Raw genomic sequence first — 10677 nt, 5'->3', positions numbered from 1 at the left:
GAACAAAAGGGGTACAGGTGCTACAAAGCTACTACACGAGAATTACGAGTGAGCAGAGATGTAGTCTTTTGATGAGATAAGCAGCTGGTACAGTAATGCACATGGCACTATTGGGGCTGATGTAAAAGATGATGTGGTTGTACAAAATGTGAGGCCACAGTCACAGGTTTTGAGTGGACCACAAGAGTCCTCTTCTTGTGGCTTTGTTGAGAAGCCATGGAATGGTAGACTATGTACGCAGGTTACTCCAGCAGCAAATACAGGGAATATATCACGAAAAGGAAAGGAAAAGATTGATGAACCTCCCTTTATGGCTGATGCATCATCAGGTTTTTCACATGTAGACATGGATTCTGATGGTTCTGAACAAAGTCTTGATGAGGAATTTGGAATTCCCGCTGTCAAGACACGTGGGGTAAAGAAAGTACAAGAAGATGCTAGAGGGAAAAGGAGTGACCCAGGACCGCGCAGATCTAACAGAGTCAGAAATCCAGTTCAAAAATTGACTTATGATGGGAATCTAGCACATCAACAACCCTACATGGCTAAGGTGATACAGGATGTGGAGCCCACATGTTTTGAGAATGCAGTTGGAAATGTGCATTAGGTTGATGCAATGAATGAAGAGATGGCTACATTGGAAGCAAACGACACATGGGAGTTGGTGCCATTGCCAAGTGGCAAGAAAGCAATTGGCTGTAAATGGGTGTATAAAACCAAGCATAAGGCTGATGGTAACATTGAGCGTCACAAGGCAAGGCTCGCCGCAAAGGGTTATGCACAGACGTATGGCATAGACTATGAGGAGACCTTTGCTCCAGTGCCAAAGATGACGACTGTGAGAGCTGTCATAGCAGTGGCTGCATCCAGAGGATGGATTATGCATCAAATGGATGTAAAGAATGCCTTCTTGAATGGTGAGTTGCAAGAGGAACTGTATATGGATCAGCCACCTGGTTATGTCGATCCAGGTTACCCAGATTATATATGCAGACTTCTCGAAGCTTTGTATGGTTTGAAGCAGGGCTCTAGAGCATGGTATGACAGGATTGCCAAGTATCTTGTCAGTATTGGGTTTAGGAGAGCTCATGATGATCATTTACTCTATGTACGTGAGAGTGATGTGGGAATTGTGGTCATTACAATATATGTAGATGACCTTATTATTGTGGGTGAAAATGCTATGGAGATTGACCATGTGAAGGGTCTTCTCAAACAGGAGTTTGAAATGAAAGATTTGGGCGAGTTGCGCTACTTTCTTGGCATTGAGGTGATCAGGACTCCAGAGGGTGTATGGCTGTCACAGAGACAGTATGCTTTGGACATGTTGTCAAAGTATGGTATGGCTGATTGTAAGCCGATTTCTATTCCCTTGGATGTGAATGCAAAGCTGAGTGCAGAGAAGGGTGATGTTGTTGAGGATGTCAAGATGTAGAGGAAGATGGTGGGTAGTGTAATCTACTTGACTATCACGAGGCTAGACTTGAGCTACATAGTAGGCTTGGAGAGTCAGTTCAGGCAGCTTCCAAGGAAGCCACAATTGGATGGAGTACGACGCACACTTAGGTATGTGCAAGGGACTCTTGACTACGCATTGTTCTATGCAGCAGATGCACCATTAGCATTGTATGGGTATATAGATGGGTATATAGATGCATATTGGGCAGGTAGCATTGTTGATAAGAGATCTACGAGTGGCTTCATGTTCTCTTTTGGGAGTGTTGCTGTTACTTGGAGCAGCAAAAAGCAGCCTACGGTTGCTTTATCAAGAACAGAGGCCGAGTACAGAGGTGCATTAGTTGCGGTGTGCGAGGTAGCTTGGATACGCACATTACTTGAGGACTTGGGAGTGAAGGTGGACCAGCAAATTGTCATCCATTGTGATAACCTCATCAACATGCAGTTGGCTAGGAACCCAGTGTTCCATGCCAGGACCAAGCACATAGAGGTCCATTACCACTACGTTCGAGAGCGAGTGTTGGCGGGCGACATCGACTTGGTCTACGTCAGCACAGAGGAGCAGATAGCGGATATCTTGTTGAGATGTCGAGCTCTACACCTTGAGCTGGCATCCACTACGGGTCTTGGCTGCTTACGGCATTTACTCATTGGCACGTTAGGTGACCGACACGGAGGATCTCTGCCAGTGTTCTACAGTTGGACTACACTTATAGTGCTAGCCTAGTATGCTTCTAGCGAGTTCACACTTAGTGACCGCATGTACATATGTGCTACTTTTTAGCTTTAGCACTTAGTCATTTTGTACTCTCTTTTCTGTGAAGAAGAAGAAGAAGCTTTCCATCTCTGTGTGCTTTGTGCTTGTCTTGTGTAGCTCTCTTGCATCCTTATTCTTTACATGGTATCAGAGCCTGGTGCAGGCAAGAGAGGCTAAGAGAGCAAGAGCATCACAATCCCTTCGTTCGCACAAGTTTCTGAACAGGTCTCCAAAGTTCAATATACAAAGATTTACTGTACAAGTATAGTGGTTGTATGTACGGTTGATTGTGGACACTCGTTCAGTGTAGAAAGCGTTACAGGTACCACAATAGCAGGTTCATCAGATTTGCAGGTTTTTGCAGATTGTAGCTATTTTGTCTTAGTGCTTCAAGATGTCTGACGGTTTCAGTCAGATTGTTACTGAGAAGCTTGAGAAAAATAACTACCCTGCATGGAAGTTCAGAATAACAAATTTCCTAAGAGGAAAAGGTTATTGGGACTATGTAGAAGGAGACAATGAAAAGGAACCAGAGATTCCCGAGGCAAATGCTACAGCAGAACAAAGGAAAGCTTTGAGGGACTGGCAACAAGGCCAGAGCAAAGTGATGTATTGGCTTTCTATGAGCATCACAGATGGCATGATGGGCTATCTACAGGATGCTGAAACCCCCGCCATTGCATGGAAAAACTTAGGCAGAGTGTTCAAGGTGAGCACCAAGTCCAGGAAGCTTCAACTAAAGTCGGAGCTAAATCAGGTTAAGAGGAACAACCTCTCCATCAATGATCAAGCTTTGAAGATCAAGAGTATCATTGAGGCTCTTGGATCTATTAAAGTCTCAGTGGAAGACGATGACATTTTTCGTGCATGCTTGGATGGTCTAGGAGATGAGTATGTACATTTTAGGTCTTCCATGAATACAAGAGACGACATCCCCGTGTTCCAAGATTTGATTTCTATGGGTATTCTTGAGGAGAAGAACCTTGACACATCTTCTTCTCATGGCAGAAATAATTTTGAACAGGCCTTCTACTCTAACTCCAACAGAGGTAGAGGTAGAGGTCGTGGTCGAGGCCCAAGGGGTTGCAGGGGCCAATTTCTGGAAGGTCAATCAAATCAAAACAATACAGGTGGCAGAGGAAACCAGTCTCAAGGCAGGGGGAGTCAAAGAGTTCGTGGTGCACGATCAAGCAGGCAGCAACATACTCCAGATAGCTGAGAATGTTGGACTTGTGGTGAAAGAGGTCACATGTCATGTGACTGTGCAAAGGGAAAAGCAAGTGGAAAGAGAGAACAGGGCAACTATGCATCTACTAGCAGAGATGCAGATGACAGCAAAAACGAACGCATGTTTGTTATGCAGCATGTAATGAATACAATGACTGCAGAGGATTCCACCCAAGATGATGTTTGGTATGTGGGTTCAGGTGCCTCTAATCACATGACGTCTCGTGGAGAGTGGTTTAGAGATATGCGCAAACCAGATGTGTCAGGCTATGTGCAGACAGGAGATGGCACAGCTCACCCCATTGCTCATGTAGGGGACATACCTCTAAATACGAAGAGTGGGAAATCAAAGTACTTAGCAGATGTACTTCATGTCCCAAACATTACAAAGAATCTTGTTTCTGTTGGACAAATGGTTGAGCAAAGTTTGCAGGTTCGCCTCAATCTGAATGGCTGTTATGTAGAAGATTCCCAGAATGGCTGTAAGCTGATCACAGAGGGAAAATGTGTGGGCAGAATGGTTACGCTGAATGTAGACATGCCTAAGGTAAAAGCTGCATTATTTGCACAGGGCACAGGTATTGTGGCTAATGTTGACATTTGGCACAAACGCATTGGCCATGTCAATGAGCAGAGATTGCGCAGCATGCAATCAAAACATATTGTAAAAGGTTTGCCCAAATTCAAGGTGGATGGTATGCATAAAGTGTGTGCAGCATGCTAGTTTGGAAAACAGTCAAAGGGCTCATTTCCACATGAGTGCAATGTATGTAAAAAGCCACTTGAGGTGGTGCACACAGATGTTTGGGGTCCAACCGATACTTCAAGTATACATGGTTGCAGGTATTATGTCTCTTTCATTGATGACCATACAAGGAAAGTATGGGTCTACTTCATGCGTAACAAAAGTGAAGTGTTTGGTCACTTTCAAGACTTCAAAGTCATGATTGAGAAGGAGACAGATATGCAAATCAAGACATTGAGGTCAGATGGAGGGGGAAAGTACTTCTCCAATGATTTTTCAGATTTTCTACGAATGCATGGGATACGTAGGCAGTTTACATGCAGATATACTCCACAACAGAATGGGGTCGCAGAAAGGAAAAACAGGCACATTGCAGAGGTTGCACGTGCATTGATGAATGAGAAGAACATGCCTCATTATTTCTGGGCTGAAGCCGTAAATACAGCTGTGTACATTATGAACAGGACACCTACAGCTGCGGTGCATGATGTAACACCTGAGGAAAAGTTTACAGGTACAAAGCCTGATTTGGCACAGTTGAAAGTGTTTGGCTGCATAGCTTACGTGCATGTACCAGATGAGTTGCGTAGGAAATTGGATCCTAAAGCAGAGAAATGTATTCTTGTGGGATATTCCCTTGAACAAAAGGGGTACAGGTGCTACAAAGCTACTACACGAGAATTACGAGTGAGCAGAGATGTAGTCTTTGATGAGATAAGCAGCTGGTACAGTAATGCACATGGCACTATTGGGGCTGATGTAAAAGATGATGTGGTTGTACAAAATGTGAGGCCACAGTCACAGGTTTTGAGTGGACCACAAGAGTCCTCTTCTTGTGGCTTTGTTGAGAAGCCATGGAATGGTAGACTATGTACGCAGGTTACTCCAGCAGCAAATACAGGGAATATATCACGAAAAGGAAAGGAAAAGATTGATGAACCTCCCTTTATGTCTGATGCATCATCAGGTTTTTCACATGTAGACATGGATTCTGATGGTTCTGAACAAAGTCTTGATGAGGAATTTGGAATTCCCGCTGTCAAGACACGTGGTGTAAAGAAAGTACAAGAAGATGCTAGAGGGAAAAGGAGTGACCCAGGACCGCGCAGATCTAACAGAGTCAGAAATCCAGTTCAAAAATTGACTTATGATGGGAATCTAGCACATCAACAACCCTACATGGCTAAGGTGATACAGGATGTGGAGCCCACATGTTTTGAGAATGCAGTTGGAAATGTGCATTAGGTTGATGCAATGAATGAAGAGATGGCTACATTGGAAGCAAACGACACATGGGAGTTGGTGCCATTGCCAAGTGGCAAGAAAGCAATTGGCTGTAAATGGGTGTATAAAACCAAGCATAAGGCTGATGGTAACATTGAGCGTCACAAGGCAAGGCTCGCCGCAAAGGGTTATGCACAGACGTATGGCATAGACTATGAGGAGACCTTTGCTCCAGTGCCAAAGATGACGACTGTGAGAGCTGTCATAGCAGTGGCTGCATCTAGAGGATGGATTATGCATCAAATGGATGTAAAGAATGCCTTCTTGAATGGTGAGTTGCAAGAGGAACTGTATATGGATTAGCCACCTGGTTATGTCGATCCAGGTTACCCAGATTATATATGCAGACTTCTCGAAGCTTTGTATGGTTTGAAGCAGGGCTCTAGAGCATGGTATGACAGGATTGCCAAGTATCTTGTCAGTATTGGGTTTAGGAGAGCTCATGCTGATCATTTACTCTATGTACGTGAGAGTGATGTGGGAATTGTGGTCATTACAATATATGTAGATGACCTTATTATTGTGGGTGACAATGCTATGGAGATTGACCATGTGAAGGGTCTTCTCAAACAGGAGTTTGAAATGAAAGATTTGGGCGAGTTGCACTACTTTCTTGGCATTGAGGTGATCAGGACTCCAGAGGGTGTATGGCTGTCACAGAGACAGTATGCTTTGGACATGTTGTCAAAGTATGGTATGGCTGATTGTAAGCCGATTTCTATTCCCTTGGATGTGAATGCAAAGCTGAGTGCAGAGAAGGGTGATGTTGTTGAGGATGTCAAGATGTAGAGGAAGATGGTGGGTAGTGTAATCTACTTGACTATCACGAGGCTAGACTTGAGCTACACAGTAGGCTTGGAGAGTCAGTTCAGGCAGCTTCCAAGGAAGCCACAATTGGATGGAGTACGACGCACACTTAGGTATGTGCAAGGGACTCTTGACTACGCATTGTTCTATGCAGCAGATGCACCATTAGCATTGTATGGGTATATAGATGGGTATATAGATGCATATTGGGCAGGTAGCATTGTTGATAAGAGATCTACGAGTGGCTTCATGTTCTCTTTTGGGAGTGTTGCTGTTACTTGGAGCAGCAAAAAGCAGCCTACGGTTGCTTTATCGAGCACAGAGGCCGAGTACAGAGGTTGCGGCGTGCGAGGTAGCTTGCCTACGCACATTACTTGAGGACTTGGGAGTGCAGGTGGACCAGCAGATTGTCATTCATTGTGACAACCTTAGCAGCATGCAGTTGGCTAGGAACCCAGTGTTCCATGCTAGGACCAAACACATAGAGGTCCATTACCACTACGTTCGAGAGCGAGTGTTGGCGGGCGACATCGACTTGGTCTACGTCACCACAGAGGAGCAGATAGAGGATATCTTTACCAAGGCCCTCGGAGCTGAGAAGCTTTGACATTTCCGGACTATGCTTGGACTCTACGACATGTAGAGCTCGAGGGGGAGTGTTGAGATGTCGATCTCTACACCTTGAGCTCGCATCCACTACGGGTCTTGGCTGCTTACGGCATTTACTCACTGGCGCATTAGGTGACCGACACGGAGGATCTCTGCCAGTGATTCTACGCCAGCCTAGTACGCTTCTAGCGAGTTCACACTTAGTGACTGCATGTACATATGTGCTACTTTTCAGCTTTAACACTTAGTCATTTTGTACTCTCTTTTCTGTGAAGAAGAAGAAGAAGCTTTCCATCTCTGTGTGCTTTGTGCTTGTCTTGTGTAGCTCTCTTGTATCCTCATTCTTTACATATCTTTACCAGGGCCCTCGGAGCTGAGAGGCTTTGACGTTTCTGGACTATGCTTGGACTCTGCGACATGCAGAGCTTGAGAGGGAGCATTGAGATGTCGAGCTCTACATCGTGAGTTGGCATCCACTACGGGTCTTGGCCGCTTACGACATTTACTCACTGGCGCGTTAGGTGACCGACACGGAGGATATCTACCAGTGATTCTACAGCTGGACTACACTTATAGTGCCAGCCTAGTATGCTTCTAGCGAGTTCACACTTAGTGACCGCATGTACATATGTGCTACTTTTCAGTTTTAGCACTTAGTCATTTTGTACTCTCTTTTCTGTGAGAAGAAGAAGAAGATTTCCATCTCTGTGTGTTTTGTGCTTGTCTTGCGTAGCTCTCTTGCATCCTCATTCTTTACAGTGCCACCATCAAGGATTCCCTTCACAGTTAATCCATTAGTAGTGATTGGTATGGTCGCATTGGATTCATCACCCTCAAAGTATTGTCCCAACTTGTTAACAAGTATTTCTATAACAAGGTTCTCATCTAGGTTGGGTTGTGGATCTAAGTGTTCCTCCTCTATTGGCATCTTTCCAACTCCATCCATCTGTGAAAATTGTGGTAGCCCAAACTTCAGTTCTCCATTGAGGAAGGATCGAAGAGCTGAGACTAGCTCGAGGTCTTTATATACTTTGGACATGATGGTGGTTCTAACTTATGAAGACATGAAATCCATCAATTTGGCAATGTTTAACGGCACCTTTTGGCCTTGAGTCCCTTGACGTGGGGAAGATGGGATCTCCATTTCTTCGATAGGATCTGGTAGTCCCTTTGTAAACATTCTTTCCATCAAGAAGTGAGTACGCCCACTTTCCCATGACTTTATGTCACTTTCTTCTTGGATGACACTAGGTATGTTCAAGGGTCTATGGACTTGGTGAGGTTGTTGTTGCGTAGGGAACACAGTGTCTGTAATTTGGATCTTCCTAGGTGCTGGTAATAGATCCCTTTGGGTATCTTCTACCAAACTCCTTAATTGCTTGACTCGCTCAATCTCTTGTGTAGGGTTTGGGTAAGTTCCTATCTTATTTTTGGATCCTGGCCATTGTGGCTCATGAACATCTTCCTTGTTGGTTTCTATGTTAGTGGTCGTTTTGGTCTCCATGGTTTCACTTGAATCAGAATCTTCTTCAGCGTCGTTCATATATACGGGGTCGTCACCAGTCCCTATGTTGGTCTTTGAACTGGGGTCTGACTTCGTTGCTTTTTGCGATCTCTTTCTTCGTGTTTTTTTCTTTTTTTGAGATTGGGCAATTGATGCCGTTTCTCTTTCCTCAAGAATATAATTTTGTTTTTGGAGCATCGATCGTGTGAGTACGTTTACTCGTACCACGGGTGTACTTGGTGATGGCTCCTCGGTAACTTCAATCAAGTTTAATGGCGTGATCTTCGGTGCATTTGGATTATTTGGACATTGGGCAATCAAATGATCTATGCCACATCCATTACACATGAGTATCAGCATTGTAGACGTGCTCGCTTGATTGTTTTGCATTAGGGTGGTGTTCTTTTGTAGCCTATTAGGAAACTCGGCTACACGATGTGGACCTCCACACTCATAGCATTGAAGAGGTGGTCTCTTAGCAGTGTAGCTGATATTTTGGCCTCTTGCCGCAAGAGCAGCTACTTGATATACAGGTTTGACTTGTCCCCAATAGTCCTCCATGTAGTATTGTGGACTTTCTTCAAGCACATCCATCCCATAGGCGATATTAGGATCTATATCTTCCTCATAGCCTTCCAAACAAGAAATAGATGACTCACAACCCACTTGATTCACAAAAGTGATTCTCTGATGTGGTGGTTGTGGTCCTAGCACTGGAGGTGGTAAGGGTGTTGTTTGAACAACATTTTGGGCCCTAGTGACCATATGTTGTGATGTTTGTTCAAGAGGTGGGGCCGGCATCAATGCAGGCACTCGAGGTGTGTCTGTCCATGCTAAGGTTAGTCTATTGGCCATCGCACGCTTAAAAACTATGCAATCCTTAGCTTGATGACCATACCTTCCACATGCATTACAGTTCCCATTAAATTGTACTCTAAAAGTAGGGCATTCACTGGTACTATGCGGTCCATAGCATACTGAGCACCATTGTTGCTCCCTTCTTGGATACATATGATTGTTTTGTGGAGCACGATTGTCTCTAAGACTCTCTTGAATAGCCTTGGTGAGATCTGCTAAAGTCATCTCAGATATCTTTGGCTCCTTAGCAATAGGATTTAGGGTCATTGGCTGATGCTTTGATGCTTGCGAGCTAATAGATTTAAGCTCAACAGACACTCTTTCTCCTTGAATCATTAAATTATCCTCCAATTGGATCGCATTGGTGGTGACTGTTTCCCGAGTGGTGATACCTCTAATGACTAGGCCATTGTAGATATCCTCATGCCGTAATCCCCTAATGAATCTATCAAGCAATTGGTTATTGTTGAAGCGCTCATTTGGATTACAACGAGAATTCAAATGCTTCATGCGACTTATAAAGTCTCTCACCGACTCTCCTTCCTCTCGTTGGGCTTTCTGGAGCTGAGAGGCTACACCCCAAACCACTCCCTCTCGTATGTGTTCTTTTAAGAACAGTCTCCTAAGAGTAGGGTAAATCGTTTTTTCTTCCACCCTTAGGGTTCTATACCAATCCCCAGACTTTCCACTTAAGGTTAGGCTTAAAGCATTGCTCTTATGTAGGTCATTGTGTTCTCCTAGAGAATCGCATATTTGTTCAAACACTTCGATATGATTTCTCACATCCCTGTCTCGACTAAATTTTTGTGTGATCTTGGCTATTTGTACTGCCTTACTTCTAGGCTCTCTATCAGGCGTGTTACGCATATTCTCAGCAATAGATCGACCAATAGCTTGAGAAAATGTTGCCAAGTCACCTAAGTGAGCAGGCATCGTGGGTGAAGGCGCTCCAGAGACTACATGTGGAGTAGGTATTGGCATTGGGCTTGGCGCATAGGAAGCCCTTGGGTTCCACGTTGGGTATGATGTTGTGCCATGTGGTGGTCCATAGTTCATATGGGTGGCCCTAGGCATAGTAGACGTCGGATATGACATGCTAATGCTAGCCGGTATAGTCCCATGGAAATAAGAACTTGTGTATTGTGGTTGTGGAGCATAGATTGTTGAAACAATGGGAGGAGCAGGGACTACATGAGTGTGATGACCCATAGGTGTTGACGGGAGCAAAGCGAACCCCGAACCCCGACGGCCTCTAAAACACCGAGGACCGAATGGCGCGCCTCGAGCCTGTGATGGTAAAGCAAACAGGGGCACCACCTAGCTTCAGCGGCTAGGACGCAAACAACACACCACCATAAGAAAGTTTTCATCCAAGAGAGATGGATGCTTGGGAGTAATGATGAAGAGGAAAGGGAATGAGATCAAGTG

The sequence above is a fragment of the Adiantum capillus-veneris genome, chromosome 8, assembly GCF_014529385.1.
Source record: "Adiantum capillus-veneris isolate H3 chromosome 8, ASM1452938v2, whole genome shotgun sequence".
Taxonomy (NCBI): Eukaryota; Viridiplantae; Streptophyta; class Polypodiopsida; order Polypodiales; family Pteridaceae; genus Adiantum; species Adiantum capillus-veneris.
This window is presented reverse-complemented; position numbering follows the sequence as displayed.